A 19,680-nucleotide genomic window follows, 5' to 3' on the forward strand; every position below is an offset into this window, starting at 1 on the left:
GGTTCAACATCCAGAAATCAATAAATGTCATTCACCATATCAACAGACTTAAAGTTAAGAATCACATGTTCATTTCGATAGCTGCAGAAAAAGAATTTGATAAAATACAGCATTCCCTTCATGCTCAAAACTCTAGAAAAAATTGGGGTAGTGGGAACATTCCTTAACACTGTAAAGGCCATCCGTGCTAAGCCCATGGTCAATATCATTCTAAATGGTGAAAAACTGAAAGCATTCCCCCTAAAAACTGGAACAAGGCAGGGATGCCCTCTTTCACCACTTCTATTCAACATCATCCTTGAAACTCTAGCCAGAGCAATTAGACAGACTAAAAAAATTAAAGGGATACGAACTGGAAAAGAAGAACTCAAACTATCCCTGTTCGCTGAAGACATGATTATATATTTAGAGGAACCTGGAAATTTCACCAGAAAACTTTTAGAACTCAAAAGTGAATTCAGTAAAGTAGCAGGTTACAAGATAAATGCTCATAAATTCAATGTATTTTTATACATAAGCAATGAATCTTCAGAAAGAGAAATTAGGAAAACTACCCCATTCAAAATAGCATCAAAAAAAATAAAATACTTGGGAATCAATCTCACAAAGGAGGTGAAAGATCTCTATAATGAGAACTACAGAACACTAAAGAAAAAATTGAAGAAAACCTTAGAAGATGGAAAGATCTCCCATGTTCTTGGATAGGAAGAATTAATATTGTCAAAATGGCCATACTACCTAAAGTGCTATACAGATTGAATGCAATTCCAATTAAAATCCCAATGATGTACCTTGCAGAAATAGAGCAAGCAATTATGAAATTCATCTGGAAGAATAAAAAACCCAGAATAGCTAAAGCAATCCTCAGTAGAAAGAGCAAAGCAGGGGGTATCACAATACCATATCTTTAACTCTACTACAAAGTAATAATAACAAAAACGGCATGGTATTGGTACCAAAATAGACAGGTAGATCAATGGTACAAAATAGAGGACATGGATACAAACCCAAATAAATACAATTTTCTCATACTAGCCAAAGGGGCCAAAAATATGCAATGGAGAAAAGATAGCCTCTTCAACAAATGGTGTTGGTAAAACTGAAAAACCATATGCAACAGAATGAAATTAAACCCCTATCTCTCACCCTGTACAAAACTCAACTCAAAATGGATCAAGGATCTTGGAATCAGACCAGAGACCCTGCATCTTATAGAAGAAAACGTAGTTCCAAACCTTCAACTTGTTGGCTTAGGATCAGACTTCCTTCAACAGGACTCCCATAGCACAAGAAATAAAAGCAAGAATCAACAACTGGGATAGATTCAAACTAAAAAGCTTTCTCTCAGCAAAGGAAACTCTCAGTAATGCAAAGAGAGAGCCTACAGAGTGGGAGAATATTTTTAGCCACTCATACTTCAGATTGAGCGCTGATTTCCAGAATCTATAAAGAACTCAAATACTGTACACCAAGAATACAAATAATGCAATCAACAAATGGGCTAAGGAAATGAACAGACACTTCACAGAAGAAGATGTACATGCAATCAACATATATATGAAAAAATGTTCAACATCTTTAGTAATAAGAGAAATGCAAATCAAAACTACCATAAGATTTCATCTCACCCCAATTAGAATGGCGATTATCAAGAACACAAGCAACAATAGGTGTTGGCGAGGATGTGGGGAAAAATGTATACTCATACATTGCTGGTGGGGTTGCAAATTAGTTCAGTCACTCTGGAAAGCAGTATGGAGATTCCTCAGAAAGCTTGGAATGGGTCCACCATTTGACCCAGCTATCCCACTCCTTGGCCTATACCCAAAGGACTTAAAATCAGCATACTACAGAGATACAGCCACATCAATGTTCATTGATGCTCAATTCACCATAGCCAGATTGTGGAACCAACCTATATGTCCTTCAATTGATGAATGGATAAAGAAACTGTGGCATATATATACAATGGAATATTACTCTGTCATGAGGAATGATAAAATTATGGCATTTGCAGGCAAATGGATTAAATTGGAGAGTATCATGCTAAGTGAGATAAGTCCAATCTCAAAAAACTGAAGGAAGAATGATCTCACTGATAAGCGGATGAGAACATATAATGGGGAGTGGGAGGGGTTAGCGTTAGGTTTAGGTTTAGGTTTAGGGTTAGGGATAAGGAGGGTGGTAAGAATGGAGGAAAGAAGGACTGTATAGAGGGAAAAGAGGGGGTGTAGGGGTGGGGGGGAAGGAAAAAATAATAATGAATCAAACATTATTGCCCTATGTAAATTTATGATTACACAAATGGTATGCCTTGACTCCATGTACAAATAGAGAAACAACATGTATCCCATTTGTATACAAAAATTAAAAAAAAAATACAATATACTAGTGGGTGGGCCCATCTTCCTCTGCAACCTGCAGAGAGGTGCTGCTGCTATTGCCACTGCTTGTCTCGCAGATCCTGGCTGGCATTTTACTGAATATTTTTTTTCAATATGCTTAAGAATTCAGAGAAACTGCTGAGTGACTACTGGAGAAAAGGTCTAATCTTACAGATGAAGCAAATTCCATCCATGCTAGACCATGCTACAAGGTTTTTGTAAATGATTCTTCTCAAACTAATGTGCCCTTAATACAAGCCTGTATTGATGGAGACTTTAACTATTCTGAGTATTCAGGAAAGTGGCTTTGACCCAAATAACCATGACAGCAGAGGCAGGACAGACCTTCACCTTGCAGCAGTCTGAGGGAAGGTAGCTATCTGCCAGCGGATAACTGAACTCCGTTTTCATTGCAGCACTATTCATGGTAGCAAAAATTTAAAAACAAAAAAACGTCTTTTAGAAGAATTTTTTTTTCTTGGTACAGAGGAATAAACCCAGAGGCATTTAAACACTGAGCCACATCTCCAGCATATTTTTGTGTTTCACTTAGAGACAGGGTCTTGTGGAGTTGCTAAGTGCCTGGATAACTTGCTGCATCTGGCTTTGAATTGTGATCCTCCTGTTCAGTCTCCTGGGCCACTGGAATGATATTTAGAGTCATTTAATGTCAAGAGATTCCTCCCAACTGCAGAGCATCCCACTACTCTCTTGAGAGACTCCACCCAATAATTCAAACTGTTCTCCAAGAGGACAAGACTCACAGACTGATATTCAATACATACCCCAAGGAGTTATAGACACAGCTGATATGGGCATCTTATGTCATTCAGTTCTGAAGCACAGGACTGGCAAAAGATGAGAGGTTGAAATTAAAAAGCATCACACAGTCAATTCTTTATTGATGAATCTCAACACAAAATATTGTGATAATGTGTCTGTGCCTTTGGAAGAAAGAGAAGAAAGAGGGATGAGACGCACACACAGTTTGTTCAAATGGTCAATTGATACTTCCCTCCTTCCATTTCACATGAATTTTTTACAAATATGAAACAAAAACTTCAACAAGTGCCATCCAGTATTTGAAGAAATAACAAAATATTTCATCAAATTGATAATGTGAGAAGGAAATATGGTAGTGGGAATGTGAACTGGAGCTGAAAATTTAGCAAATATTCTTGTATATATTCACGAGTACACCATACTTTATTTCACAACCATGAACATCTACAAGAAATGGGACCTAATTAGAGATAAATTCCATGCTTAGATAATCATACCAAAATGAATTGTCATGAGCAACTAAAGAGAACCAATTAAAAAAATAAAATTTAGTAATTAACTCACAGACCACTGAAGAGTTGGGATGGAGTCAAGAGTTCTGGATTTGAGATGCTGCTTCCTGAATATTCAGATAGCTCAGCAGGAAGGAGGAAATGAGGCATCTAGAGACCATAGCTTCTTTCAGGCAGGAACACCATGGAGTCAGGGTCCTTCTTTCAACATCCTTTCAGTCTTCAGCACACAGCCTGCAGAGATGCTGGGCTGCCAGCACAGGACACCCTCGTCCTCCTCTAATGACCTTCCACGTGTGCTGCTCTCAACCCCATGAGATTCTGGGTTGCCAGCACCTTGATGTCCTCATGGGGCTTCAGGCAGAGGCTGAGGACACTGTGTGCTCATGTGACAAGATGCACAGTGTCCAGCTACCCCACGCAGTTGATGTAGACGTGGGGACTGAGGGCTGAGCCCCACAGAGGAAGACGATGGCGGCAGACTGAGAGGACCAGGAACAGCCCTGGCACCATTTTTGCTCCCGCCACCACCAGTCCCAGGGGCTTGGGCTTTGCTCCAGTCTCCAGCTGCCTGAAGCACACTCACCATTTACTGGTCTGCACTGTGCCCTCCGTTCTCCCTGGGAGTCTCTCCTTCCCTGTGTCCCACAAAAACCTGGGTCTTCTGAGCACAGGAGGAAAAGCCAGAGGTGGATCCAGAGAATAGCAGATGCTGAGACCAAGGTCAGTGCTAGGTTTCAGAAGCCCACTCTCCTCGCGGGGTGCAGGCGGATTGGACAGTTCTCACCCTGGTGCCTCTGATTGGACAGGGCTTCAGTCCCCGCCCCTGACTCTGAGACTAGTGAACCACCTCTGAGTGACAGTCCAATGTGGTCAACCCAGGAATTAATGAGAACAGAATCACAGACTTTGGGTTGTTGTTTTGGTGTTGCAATACTAGGGACTCAACCCACGAGCACATTAGAATCATTGAATTTTGTCACAATGAAGCTGTTTAAGATGTTTATATTCAGTCAAGTTCTGTGTGTAACATTTTACATTCTGCATTCAAAACTCTCATCTACATAAAATGCGACTTTCCTCATGCATGATGCAATCTGAACATGTATGTATGAATATAAATGGAGGGAATGTCTGAAGTGTATTAACTGGATAAGGGTGGTTAACTCACAGGAATGGACTTCAGATGACAATGAAAAAAGGTGAAAATAAACTTATCTGCCTATATTTTGAAGGCTACTCGATAAACACAAAATCATTAGGTATCACAATACTCAATTACATATTTTATTTTATTGACTAGAATACTAACCTTGAGTCTTAAACCTTGCAGCATTCTAAATTTGACTTTCTTTTCATCGATGCCTTTATCTTACCACAGGGGCTATAATACTACATTTGTTCAATACAATTAACATTTGGGACCCCTGTCACTGAATAGGTGCTCAAAATTATGATCAATCCATGAACAGAATATATAAGACTCAGGGACTGAAAATGAGTTGTTTAAGGTGATCCAAAAATCAACTGGTATGATATTCCCACTGCCTGTTCTCAGGAGTGTCCTCCTCATGAAATCAATGTCTCCAATCTCAGTATGAACACTTCTTGTTTGTAGAGCTATGTATGCTTTCATTCGAGTGATAATCAGTACAATAACACTGATTCATGAAAAAGATATGAGGATTGGGTACAAGAGTGAACTGACCTGGTTCCTTTATTTTTGCAAACACACTTTTTTGTTTCACAGAATATGATGGAAAAACATATATATTAAGAACACATTTTCTTCTGTGTCTTGGGATGGACATACTTATAGAAGATCAAGGTTTAGGTTCCTTCATTGGCAAAATAATGTCACTCAGTGACAACTGCAAGTTTCAGGAAAATGAAATGGGCAGATCATGCCTTAGGCAGAAAGAAAACCAGGGATAGATAATGGAGTAAGGATCACTGCCACTATTCATTCGCTACTCAAACCCACATCAACTCTGACCACAGGGGAATGTATAATTCTCATTTTTAGAGAAGCTGTGATTGAGAGCAAAAATTCAGTGAATTAATTGCACTGAAATTAGTGTCAATTAGGAGAAGCCAGGAAGAAAAGTGTGAAATTCAAATATACCTCTCAGGAAAAAAACTAATGAAATCTTAAAAGACATAGCATAGATGGTCTGGTGGAAAGATGGAAAGTCTATTCCATCTGAATATGTGTTTCTTCATAAGAAGATACCAGATGGTGGAATTTTTAAAATTGCACCATGTTTATATAGATTGATATATTGACATCAATATTATTATGTCTCAAATTTGAGGTCAGTTTTGACAACTTATGGATACCATATCTTAAAATGAAAATGACCATGTGTGTTGCTCAGAGGTTGAGAACCCTGGAATTCAATCTCCAAATGCATAAACATGGTGCAAATTTGAGATTATCTTGCCTCAGCCTCCAAGTCCCTGAGATTGCCCACATGTACCATGGTGTCTTCCTGAACAATCATTTTGCATTGCACACACCCTATGTCCCTGTTATTTTATCCTAGGGTATAAAATAAAATCATTTTTTCTAATGGTTCCACACAATATATTTATGGGTCACAAACTAATACAGGAAATTAAGAATCTTTTTAATAGTCTAAGTGTCAGTACCACTGACTTGCAATACTGTCTCTTCTTTAAGCTTTCAAAAATAAAATAGTCATTGTGAAAAGTGCATGCTTTAGGAAACACTTGTAGTAAGAAAAGGTGTGATTTTACCATGACAGAATAATCATAACTAAAAGGTAAATCTTTTATCAAATACAATCAAATGCTCTACCCTCAGGTAATTTTTTTTTTATTTTGAAAAGCCATAAATTGAAAATGAAATCAATTATATGTGGTGTTCAGATGGGTACAGACTACTTGTAATGTATCACAATTTGGTCTTGGGACAGTTATTCTGACAACTCAGTGAATGTATAATTAACATTAACAACTCTTAAAGTGGTACCTAATCCTGCCTCCACAGGCTCTTATAAAATATATTTATAGATTGTGCAATTGCACAAGAAATGGGCCCTGGGAACAGCTCTTACAGGTTTTCTCTGTTTATGTTCTGCTCCATCCGGTCTGCCCAAAGTTCACCTAGAAATTCTGGATTCTGCTGTTGTTCTGCCACATCTTTGCAGGGAGTGGGCTTTTATTATTTCTAATTTAACATTGGTAACAATGTGAAAAGAGAGACCTACAAGACATAGGGAATTCTGAGGAGTAGGACAGGTGGTATATTTCCTGGTAGTGAACCTGAAGAAGTTGCTGGTTTGTTGTAATGAATGACTGCATTAAGGCACTGTAACTCCTGAAGTCAAATGAATGTATTTGCTATCTGTGTCCCAATCATGGAGTTAGGTGGTGGGTATGGAGAAAACTAGTCCCACTGGACCCTGCTCTGCTTCCTGTGCAGGTCATTTTGCCTCCCCATTCACAATGAAGACTGAAGTACAAAAATGTCATGAGAAATGAGGATCAGAACACCAAGATCTGGAAGCAAATTTATTAGTGGTTCCAGGACTCAGAGAGGTAATTCCCACAGATTGAGCCCCATGCACAGCAGGACTTTTAGTGTTATAATAAGCAAGTTTGGTGTACACCAAGGCAAGGGACATGGTACTGTTCAGTTGGAGGGAACAATTTATATTCCTTATACTGGTAGATGGGTGTCAACAGTCTTGGAAATTCAGCTCATATAAAGTAGGGACTTTTACTGCACTGAGACTAAAGAGGGATCGCTCTGTTCCTTCTATTTAGCTCCTGCTTCTTCTACTGTAATTCACTTCCTACAAGTACCTGCATCCACTGCAAGCCTTTATTCTCAGTAGATATAAGAAGCACTGCTGTGTGTCAGCCTCTGAAACCACAGACTGTCAGCTCTTAAACTGCTCAAATTTTCATTCTGTTCTAACCCAAAACAACAGCCAAATTTATCCATCACACTGCAGTTCCAAATTCAAAGACATCTGTGTGGCTTCTTCCCATCTCCCTCAGAGTGGATGAATGCCAGCTTGCTATTCAGCTGTTGCCACTCCCTGTGCATAGATCCTTGCAGGTGGACCACTCTGTCCTTAACCCTGCTTGCCCCTTTGCCCAGTAATCTCCAGATCCCAAGGACAGAGGAGTTGCAGAGTGTTTCTAACCTATTCAAACAAAAAGCCCTAATTGTCCTGAGGAGTTTTCACACTCAAAGGACTTAGGATCTTCTCTACTCTGACTGATCTGAACCTCTACAACTCCCCTTTATTGTTTTGTATGGCCTTTTGAATAAACATGACTTGTCCCTTATCAATGGAATGTGGAGGGAGAAAACAAGGCAGATGTTGGGAAAAAAGCACAGCACAATAAGGCAAGTATCAATAAACATCCTCCAATGAAAAAGTGCTTTAATCATATAAAATTTGGAAACCATGAGGCTACTCACTAATAAAACCCAACCTCCAACATCTTCTTCCACCTTCTTTATAGTGTCTTTAAATGATCCAATTACTTTTGAATGGGATTGGTGTTATCAATTAAATTAAAACAATAAATATTATTAAATTCATGGCACCCCTTATGATATAGCTACAGCAAATAATAAATAGCAGCCCTATTATCAAGAAAATTTTGATGAATACAAATTTTCAGAAGAATTAACAATTTCCACTGAGCATACCCAAACATTATAATGAGTGCTGGAAGCCAGAGTTGGAAGAGATTTTTACATGGTCACCTCCAACTGGGATAAAACACAATATTAGCCAGCATAGTTGTGGAATGTTGGGTAAAATTTGCAAACAGAGATATAACAAAATTTTATGGGGTACATTCTAAACCTATCTGCTTTAGCAATTATTGAGCACATGTTGTTAAACTCTTTATATCCCCCAAAGCCACTAGATGATTCAAAGACTAGGGATATCTCAAGCCTCTTGTTCTTGTCAGAGGTTCCTTTTTGAATCAGGGTCCTCTTCATCTAGGATCAATGGAATTTGGGAAATCAAATTGTGAAATCCTTGATGCCGACTCATGATGTTTGATGGGTGTCACACACCTGGCAGGATTCCAGACAAACTATAGGAGTAAAAACAGCAGGATATCCCCTCACCCATCTATTGAAATGTACAGGATCCTACCATATCAGATCTGGTGGAACTCAATATTTTATATAATTCTTTCATAGTGGTACCTTATGGGTAATGTGTCTGTCCAAGGCAGAGGACCAGCAATGAATTTTACCTTCATATTGTATATTAAGATCACTTATTGAACAAGGCAATATTGAGAGCATTATTAATAAGTGAAATTCTGGTCCCCCCTTTTTTAATGCACATTTTAAATGTGTGATATACATGTTCAACTAAAGCCTGTCCAGTAAGATTTTGGAGAATTCCATGGGTTAGAATTATATCCCATGGATTACAGAACTGAGTAAAGGCACTAGAATATAAGCAGGGGCACTATCAGTTTTTAAATGATGAGGTTTACCCCTAGTGGGAATTCAAAGGAACAGGTGAGAGATACAGGCTGAGACCCTCTCTTAATGATGTACCCTGGCCCATATAAGGCCTGAGGATATATCTATGCTAACATGGAAGAAAGACTAGGTGTGTAAGGGAGGAAGATGTGTTACATCCATCTGCCAAAGGTCAATAGAATATAAATCTTGAAGGTTCACATTTTCCCAAGTAGAGGAATGAAATAATGTGCAATGAAGGCAATTATTAATTATGAAACAGGTCTGTTGAGAGGAAATAGGTTAGGTCTTTATTAAAGAGTGAGCATTTTGATGAAAAAAAATTGTGTGATTCCATGGCACCTGAAAAGAGGATAAAGTGCTTTGATAGCATTATCAGCATGAGTATTTACTCCAGTGGGCTGTCCAGAAATTTTAGTGTGACTATATATATGAGCAAGAAATATTGGAACCATATGATCCTATAAAAGAGATTGAGGAGTGATAATCAGGGATCCAAATGAGATGACAAAATTGCAGAGGAAATATGTGGCATCAGTTTGGCTATATACTGAGAGCCTTCAATAATGTTTAAGGTGTTGGGAAATATACAAAAAGTCCAAAATAATTCCACCTAATTCTGCTCACTGAGGATAAGATTGAGGCAATGTGTAATAATCAGTCAACTTTTTATCAGTGAATATAGACAGCACACCCTAATATTTTCCTCTATCACTATAGACAATAATCCCATTGGAAAGTAGAATGGAGAATATAGAAGAAGGATCATGAAAGATTTGACACAATAAGGAAAGACATCCATCCAGGGATGCATGGAAAGCAATAGAAGGTAAAAATGTCAGTTGAGACACTTTGATAATATGAAGAATATTCCAGGGTTATATACAGTTACATTAGGTTACATTAGTGCAGTTAACTTTCTGTATGTGCACATCTGATAACTTGCTTGCTACTCAGAGTCCACGAGTACCACATGTTTTTCTAATAAGATAATGTCTCCAGGCCTCAAGGACAGAGAGGTTGCAGAGTGTTTTTAAGCCATTAAAACAGAAGATCATTATAGTCCTGAGGACTTTGCTCCCTCTTCTGTTCTTTGACTGCCCTGAACCTCTACAAAGGCCTTATATTCTTTTAAAATCTTTCAGATTGAGAACTAACTTTTGCAAATTGGCCTCTGAACAAAGCAGAGTGTAAAAAAACACCTTTATAATTGGATAAAATAGTTCTGATCAAAAAAATACATTAACCTGGGTGTGCCAGATTCAATTCAATATATATATATATATATGTGTGTGTGTGTGTGTGTGTGTGTGTGTGTGTGTGCATGTGTGTGTATGTTTGTGTGTGTGTGAGTATATACAAATTATCACAAATCATACAGAAAAAATGGCATGGCCATCAGTTATTTTAGTAAAGCAGCATGAGAGAATGAGAGAGGGAGAAAGAGGGAGAGAAAGAGTGGAAGAGAGAAGTTAAACTGACATTTTTGTTCTTTCAGTCTCAGATCAGTCTCTTGCTGAGCCTGCAGACCTCTGCTGTCTACATCCCAATGCAAGCTTCAGCATGGTCTGGCTAGAAAAATTGATGCCTCAGGGCTTTTCAACACTTTTGTCCCTGGTTGGTAATCAGGCTGGCCAGATTTGGGTGCAGACAATTTTGAAACATCTCCCATTACATTTGAGGATGAGGCTGCTGTGTAAGCTGAGGGTAGGGGTTTTTAATATGGGTCCTTTTAATATGACTTGAAGTTGAGACCTCACTCAGAATGTAAGATACTAATTAAACTTTTGATAAATATTTTAAGTAAGGGAGAACATTTGCCAGATAATTCTACCCTTAATATCTCTTCAGAAGTGTAATATTAACCTGCTGCTTGGCTGTTCATCATCCCTATAACTTGTAGCTCCCCAGATGTATTATGGGACTTGGAAATTAGGCTGCACTTAGGGAAGGTTTTTTTTCCCCAGGGAAGGTCTGTTTTCCAGCATCCCCATTGTCAACAATGGGGATGTGGCTTTATGGGGGTCTTGAGATATAACAAGATTTTGCCCAATGTGCAGTCCACCCATATCAGAAACAGGGCTCAGGGGGTGTATTAGAGGGACTGTGGGGACAAGAACAGCAGTGACTTTTTTAGGTTCATGGATCAGTGAGGTTCAGATTGGTCTTTAGTTTAAGATGAATTTCTTTCTCTTGTTTGGCCTCATCTTCCTTATTGTTAAGGTCTTGAAAGCAGTATCTAGAAATTGCTTCTGGAAGACTTGGTGTCCTTCTCTATTTATGCTTCTTATGTATCAAGTGCAGACCCACTGATAAGTTGGTCAGAGAGAGAGTAACATTAAAAGTGTGAAGGTGTAGAGTAGTATATTTGCTAATGGAGTGAAGGAAAAACAAAGGTTGAAGGTAGAGAACCTCAAACCATTTGCCATTATGTATTAAATAATTTCCCAAAGCCTGGAGAATTTCTTTATCATCAATTCTGTTCTTGTGACATGTGTACTGACTATCTAATTTGTAATATGGCCAAAGATGAGTCCTGAGTCTGATGAGGGATGGAATTTTGAGGTCAGTTTGTGAGTAGTGTTCTTAAAATTGGTGAAGAGAAAGTTCAACTGGGTTTCTCTGAGAAATAATTGGGTCACTACCATGTTTGGAGAGGCTCAATGGAATTGATGATTTGAGGGCAGAGAATGGTCTGGATTCATATGCCACAGGTGTACCAGTCAATAGTCTGGACTTTTTCCACTGGGGTTTAGGGAAAAGTCTTCACCAAGTCTCAATGGCAGGGAAACACCAGGATTCTGGCTGGCTAAAGTGTAGGTACTTATCTGCTGGATGCCCAGATAGATGGAGTCTTAACTCTCTGGGGAGAATGGGAAGGCCATTCTTGCAGGCAGGAACAGAATGGCAGATGTCTGTGATTCATGAGGTTTGCTGAGTGTGTATGGAATGGTAGATCGGGGAGGGGAAGAAATAGAAATAGGACAACTTTAATGCCAAAAAAGGATTTGCCACAAATCCTTGCACTTTACATGTGGCATAAAGCTGCAATAATGTAGCAGCTGGTTGATCTTTGGTACCCCTCTGGGCTGTCAGAAGCAGATGTGAGACATAAGACCTTCATGTAGCACCAGCAAAGAGTCCTGGCAAGCTGCCTTAACTTGCCTTAAGTCCCCCTCTCTCCCACACACCATATTTCTCTCACACAAAACCTGGCAGTTGCTCAACTAGAGTGGACTGCAGAGGATATAATGGGCCTACATTCTACAGGGTGGGTTGGCACAGTGAGTTTAGAGATTCAGTCATACTTTGTCTGAATGGTGACTGTGGTGATCCACAGCTTTCAGAAAATCACAGAAGTGCTATATGTTGTATGGTCACTTTCCAGGACTCATCAGTCATCTAAATTTGACTGTGGGGAGAATGAATGAGTTTTTGAGAGACTGGGTGACTAAATATTACCTTTTTCTGGTTCCTGGTCTAGGAATCAAAATGTTAGCACAGAATGAGTGAGTCAGTTGCAAATTTCTTGGATCAGCATAGCCTTTATTCATCAACGATGAAGGACATTAAGTGAGGGATAGGTCCATCCTCTGATGGACCCACATTCTGGGTGGAAAATGAACCACTGGACAAAGTGGGAGTTTGTCCTTACATAGGTTACACTGAGAGGTGACTTTATAGAGACAGAATGTCAGTTTGGGAACTCAGGAAACACGTTTTTGAGAATTTGTTGTTTATTTTACTGGGCAATATTTTTACTTGGGGAATAATGGAGGATCTGGGTTGGCATTCAGTGCTTGTCTGTTTCCCTTCAGGGTCCCATTGTACTGTGACTGGGAACAAATTTATTTGGGGAAGGATCAATGGTTTGGATTCCTCTCAGAGACTGTCAATTTAGGCTTGATGGAAGTATCTTTCCCAGGACTTGTCTTGCCACTAGATGATTTTCTCTTCCTTTCTAAGGTTTGTCCTGTCAGGGGGAAAGAATACACCGAAAATGAATCAATGCCATTAATGTGTAACCCTCTTCCTCATTCCCTTTTCCCACACTACAATACTTGGGGTTTGTCATTTTCCATATGTTATACCTTTGAGTTGCCAGATAGAACAGTGGGAAAGAGGTGGGTCTGATTTTCCCCTGGTTTGCTGGGCTCACTAATGTCTTTGCTAGTCTCAGAAAAAGTCATGCTGATCCACTTGCAGACTTCCAATTCTGACTTCAAAATTGCTTTTGCATTGGTGCATGGTAATCCCAAGATGTTCCCTGGCACCTGGCCCAGCTTCCCACAGATGATTGCTGAGCTCATTGTGTCTTCTGTGGACTCACTTCAGGAGTAAAATATCCTCTGTATTGACTAGGGTGGGTGACAATTTAACCTCAGGTATTCCTTCATTAAACCTGTTTCTATAATTTTTCAGCATTTTCTATCATGTGTGGCAATTCCATTCTTTCTGCCAAGCAGCTTTCTCTAATTTTCTCCCTTTTTCTCATTTAATTTGCTCAAACAATTTTTTCAGACTTTTTGCCCAATATTGAATATTAGTGCAATCTCATTTTTATCCACCTCAGGGAGAAGCAATATTCCCACTGAGTAGCTGAGCTATAAGAAATACTGCTTCACTTCTCACCCACCATCTTTCATCCCTTTTTCTTGGGAGAAATCCTACTCCTTGGCCAGCAGCAGTGAATGTCTCAAGTGTGTAAACCTGCAGGGAGGAGCATCCTGCTTCAGCCACCAAGGAAAGTACACAACTCCCCCAAATTTACTCAGTGTTATCAAGGGAACCTGTATAGGAATCTGGTGGTCTGATCGCCCATGGTGCATTGTGATTGGGAGACAAACCTCTAAAATGTATAGGTGTTCCTGCAACAAGCTAGTTTACAATCTGCTTGCCACAAGCTTGCTTCCACCCAACTCCTGGAGTGTCAATCTTGATGTCGAGGTGCTTTACCCTTCGGTTGAGCCAATCTGGCACAAGGGAAGCTATATCTTTTACCTTGTTTTGTACCAGGGATTGATTGAACATAGAGGTGCTTAAGCACTGAGCCACATCCCCAGCATTTTTTATTTTTTTATTTGCCAACAGCATCTCTCTAAGTTTCTTAGGGCCTCACCAAGTTGCTGAGTGTGGTCTCAAACACATAATCCTCTTGTCTCAGTTTCCTGAGATTATGGCATTAAATGCATTTGCCAGCATATCTGCCCATTAGCTGGACTATATTTTAGGACCACTTCAGGTCAATTTCTTTTCAAGCCTGAGTATAGTAAAATCATGTTGGGGCACATTTTCTTCATTATTTAAGGTATTACTAATTATAATGCTGGGAGATAAGTAATCACACTTGTGTGAAGGAAAGATGGATGAACCATCCATGTGGACATAAGGAACATGTTTCCTTCCTAAGAACTACATGCTTTTCATTAAAAGGTGTGAAAAGAGAAAAGATTAATTTGTTTGAACTACTGATAGAAAAGGGCCACCAAAACCTCAAAGGGAAATTATGTAAAAATTAGGATGATAGTTTCTGCATTATTAATTATCAGTACTAAGGCATCTGTGTTCTTTGGATGAAGGCTCATTCAGCAGAGGGTATGATTGAGGCTGTGAAATTCCTGACAATATTCTGCTTGTTTCACTTGAACATTTTTTTTAGATCAGAGTCACATGGACAGAAAAATTAGGATATAATGAAGAGTTCCCATTTGCATATTCACCTGAGTTTTCTCAATAATTTACATCTTGCATTTCTGTAATATTAATTATAATTTTTGGACTGACATAATAATATTGATGTCATTATATCATTATTAAATAGACTACTTGTTTTGTAATTCTATAACTATTGACAAAAATCATACTATTGAATAGCCACCATCATAGTGACTTACAGATTAAGTTCATCAAACCAAGTATTCCCTTCTTCATATGTTCAGTCTTCCCATTTTCCCTGTTTCTCCAGCAACCTTTAATGTTTCCATGGCCTATTATTTCACAATTTTTCCTGGATTTAGAGTGATGTGACATTTTAGACCAGCTGTTTCCCATAGCTACACATTTATGTGCTTCCATGTTTATTAGCCACTTTCCTTTTATTGCTGGACTTTAGCCTGTCCCTCTTCCCCCAGAACTGAGGCCAAAACCCAAAAGGGCATGGTGATGGGCTGCACATTATTCCCATGGTGCACTTCATTGTGAATATATCTATTCACAGGTTGGTGAACACCTCATTGCTAACCAGCAAATTCTGGTACCTACCTACCTCCCTTGAGATCTCTGTCTTCAGTGATTAGAGCTCCAATAATTCCCTAATGCCCAGGCCACCAAGACATGGCCATGCATCCCAGACTCCCCTGAGCAATCTAACCAAATTTTTTGACAAGAAATTGTCATGTGCTGCCTAATTCATCTGAACAGACATCTTGAGATTTTTCTTAACAAGCCATGCTAAGAAATAGAATAGGAGGTCAATATTTTCCCTCTGTAGTAATGAACATTTATTGTAAATACAGTTATTTTCATTTTAATTTTTATTTGTTCCTTTTAGATATATTTGAAAGTAGAATATATTTTGACATATCATACATACATGGGCTATAACTTTCAATTCTTGTGGTTGTATATGTTGTGAAGATCTCTGGTCATGTATTCATATATGAACATAGGAAGTTATTTCCATTCATTCTACTGTCTTTTTGTTTTCCATTCCCCTCCTTTCCCTTCATTTTCTTTTGTCTAAAGCAATGAACTTATATCTCCCCACACCCATTAGTTACTTTAAAAATTGCTACTCTTCCTAGTGACTTGACAAAAATCAACAAGTCCAGAGGTGAATTTTCTCCTCATAGCATAAAGGAAACCATGGCATCTCAAAAGCAAAAGAGATCAGGGAGCTCAGAGGAAAGAGTAAATCTCTAGACCAGAGAGGAATCCACCCAAGACTCCAAGGTGCTTCAAAGAAGACAAAGGACACCCCAAAAGGGGTAATTAGTGCCTTCCTGTGTTCCTCCAGGATGTCCAGTGTTGCTAGAAGTTTTCCTTCAGTCTCTTCCTGTGATAGCCAGAACTCTGATGTTTCCTCTTAGTTTTCTTTTTCATTCATTGACCTCAAGGACTTGAGGTGAAATTTTACATTACCCTCAGCAAGTGATGTCACCAAGAAAGGAAGCAAACAGGGATCAGACATTATTTTAGCTTAACACAAATTAATTACTTTTATTAAATATGAACAAAGATTTTAAAGCAGTCAGGTGTATGTGCATGTGTGTATCTGTGTGTGTGTGTGTGTGTGTGTGTTTTATTTATTTTTATTTATTTATATTTTTTAGTAAACCCAGTTTATTTCCATAATACATATTTTGTCATGCAACTTATGGAGTTGCACTCAGTGTAATAAACAAAATTAGACCAGCCCTATCTTGCTATTTGAAAATGGCTTTATAGAGAAATATAACTGTTTCTTAAATGAGTTAACCACAACCCTAAAAATTGCTAAAACTTAAGAAAAGGATAAAAATAATTTTTAAATATACTTTTAAAGTCTATAGATAAAGAGCTTTTATAGTTTACACATAGGTAGAAATTAAAACTCATCTTTTTTAGTACTGTAGTTGGAGAGCGAGTATATGTTTAACATAACAAAAATAACAAATATACATTATTACAAGGCTCAGATTTCTAGGCAACTTTAAATTATTCTTTAATGTTAACAATGTCTTAAACATTTTACCAGTAGTATTGTGCACATAATAGGTGGTCAGTAAATGCTGACATACATAAGTGTTTATAGTTGACAGCAACTCGCATTCATGTGAATATTCCTTTATAATAAATGCATCATAGTAAAGATAAAAATCAGAGAATAGTTTTCTTACAATATTTAACATTTCCAAAAAATACTTAAGTATTAACATGGAATAATTCTTCCTACATACCTTGTATGCTCTATGATTCAAAGAAATAATATTTAAAAAAATAAGTATGCTCTTTTTATTTATTAATTTGGATGGCAAGTATTACATAATTCATACACTATTGACAAAGATGGGAATTTTTAAAATTAAAACTTAAGACTATTTTCTTAGAACATTTTATTGATTAAAAAAAATGGTTCCACACCTAAAATAACTGAACTTTCTCATTTTTAACTTGATAATAACTTCTTAGTGTATTTCATTTGGACAAAATGTCAACTTAAGAGCAATGGTATTATGTAAGCCAAAAAGTGATGTTTTAGGGGGAAATATATCCTATTTACACCAAAATCTTCTACTACTTAGTATATAAATCAAACTTCTGATCTTAAGAGATATTATAGCCATTTTCAAAATAGCATTTCACCATAATAATGAGTATGATAGATATAGCATACCCTTACGGGGCCCACTAGAAAAAAAAATTCCCCTTGCTGAGATACCAACGTGGAAAATGTCTATTCTAAAATCACTACACTGGAAAATAACAACATTTTACAGATGGGTAAACTGAGGCACATTAAAGTGACTTTTCTGATACTGAATGTACAAAAGGCATTTTGGGAATACGATTCAACATCAATCAACATCTTTTATATATTCAGTCAATTCTATCCTGAAAACACACCAGTATTTAAAACAGTTTGTCAACTCATTAAGAAATATCAATAATATTTTATATTGTAACAATTTTTTATGAATGTATGCTTTAAGGGATTTAATTTATGCATATGAAATGATCAATGAACAAAGGGTAACAATTATATTAGTACAAACTATTTTAAGTATAAATTAAATGAAAAATTTAATGCTTCAAGTTCAAATTTTATTTTACTCATTTTTAATTTTTTTAGTACTGGGGATTGAATCTAGGGGCACTCTACCAGTGAGCTATATCCCCAGTCCTTTTAATTTTTAATTTTGATACAGGGTCTCACTAAGTTGCTTAGGACCTCACTAAATTGCCGAGGCTGGTCTCAAACTTGTGATCCACCTGCCTCAGACTCTCAGGTCATTGGGATTACAGATGTGCACTGCCGCATCCAGCTGAATTCTTCACAAATGTGAAACATAGGACAAGGTTTGCTATGTCTGTACTGTATGACATACACTGTTGACTGATGCCACCAATATAATATCACTACTGCAAGGATATGCCATATTTGGTAGCTAGATCCAAGGTAGTTTAGTTGTCCTGGAAAGTACTGTTCTGGAACTTTGGAGATGTAGAATAGGAAAGCAAGAAGAGCAATCACATACATCACAATTGCACGAGGTGCAAAATCCTGTACAATAGGAGCACCAATTCCTCCATTGAGCCAAATCCAGTGAAGAGTAGGGATTACTCCATAACCCGAAATAGAACAAAAGATGATAGAATGGAGCCTCTGCCATTTCTGTGTGAGGTAATTGGGATGAATCTGAGCAAAGAACACTGCCAGGATCATGGCAAGCACTGTGATCAAGTATACTTGTCTCCAGTAATTATTACAATAAAATGCATAAAGTACTCCTGAGACATAGCAGCCCAGTATTCCAATAGAAATTCCTGCATAATCTAATGTCATCCATCTTCGACAGGTTTTTCCTGACCGATGGCAGGAAAAAAGATGATAGCCCACAAAGCAAAGCATACATACCTGGAAGCAGAAAAGACAAATAGAACAAATTACAAAATCTTCTCTGGATGCACTTGCCGAAGGTAACACAGATGTCATATCATATATTCCCAGGGTGAAGAAGAGAAAGAAACCCAGCAAATGACTCCAGATGTTTACTGTCTCATTAGATAAACAAACTTTTGATACACAATCTGGAGGGCAGGTAGAACCGGTAGCTGTCAGTGATGTACGGGTTATCCTTGAGGGACACCGGGATCTGCTAGTAGGTGTAAAGGCAGATGCTGAGGGGCACCAGGACCCGCCAGTACTAGTAGCTGCCCAGCTTGATGTAAGGTGCGCTCTTCAGCAGCTTCTGATGCATGGTTCCCGGCCGCCGCATTCAGGCTCGGGAGCTTGCTCAGGCCCCACCTCCCTGGGGAGGGGGGGCTTCACCGCTGGAGCTACTGCCCCGGAGCCCGTGAGGTCCTAAGGCACTGCCACTGCCCAGGACCAGCTCTGCTCACAGACCCGTCGCTGCAACCAGCACCCTCGGACCCGGTGGCTTCGCGGCCCTCTGTGTGTGTGTGAGTGTGTGTTTTAGATAGGGTTTTGGTACACTTTGTGGGATTCAAGTGATTCTCTCACCTTAGCCTCCTGAAAAACTAGATGTATCAGTGTGTGCCATGATGCCTGCCTAACCAGAGCCACATTTAACAAGTGACTCAATACTAAATGAGTCCTGTTAGTCAGTTTTGTGTCTGTAAAACAAATAACTGAGATAAACAACTTACAGATATGTAAAGATTTCTTTTGGTTCACAAGTGTGGAGGTTTTGGTTCATCAGGTTGATCATGTTGTTTTGGGTTGGTGGGAGTGTACGAAGGAACAAAATTTCACAGAATAACAGATAAAAGTGTGGGAGTCTAATGA

General features: G+C 38.5%; 1 pseudogene; it reads right to left on the minus strand.

Annotated features, from left to right (window-relative positions):
• Positions 1-4,090: 4,090 nt before the first annotated feature.
• Positions 4,091-19,132, minus strand: LOC124974812 (progestin and adipoQ receptor family member 3-like; annotated as a pseudogene).
• Between the last annotated feature and the right edge of the window lie 548 nt (positions 19,133-19,680).

This window comes from Sciurus carolinensis, unplaced genomic scaffold, assembly GCF_902686445.1.
Source record: "Sciurus carolinensis unplaced genomic scaffold, mSciCar1.2, whole genome shotgun sequence".
Taxonomy (NCBI): Eukaryota; Metazoa; Chordata; class Mammalia; order Rodentia; family Sciuridae; genus Sciurus; species Sciurus carolinensis.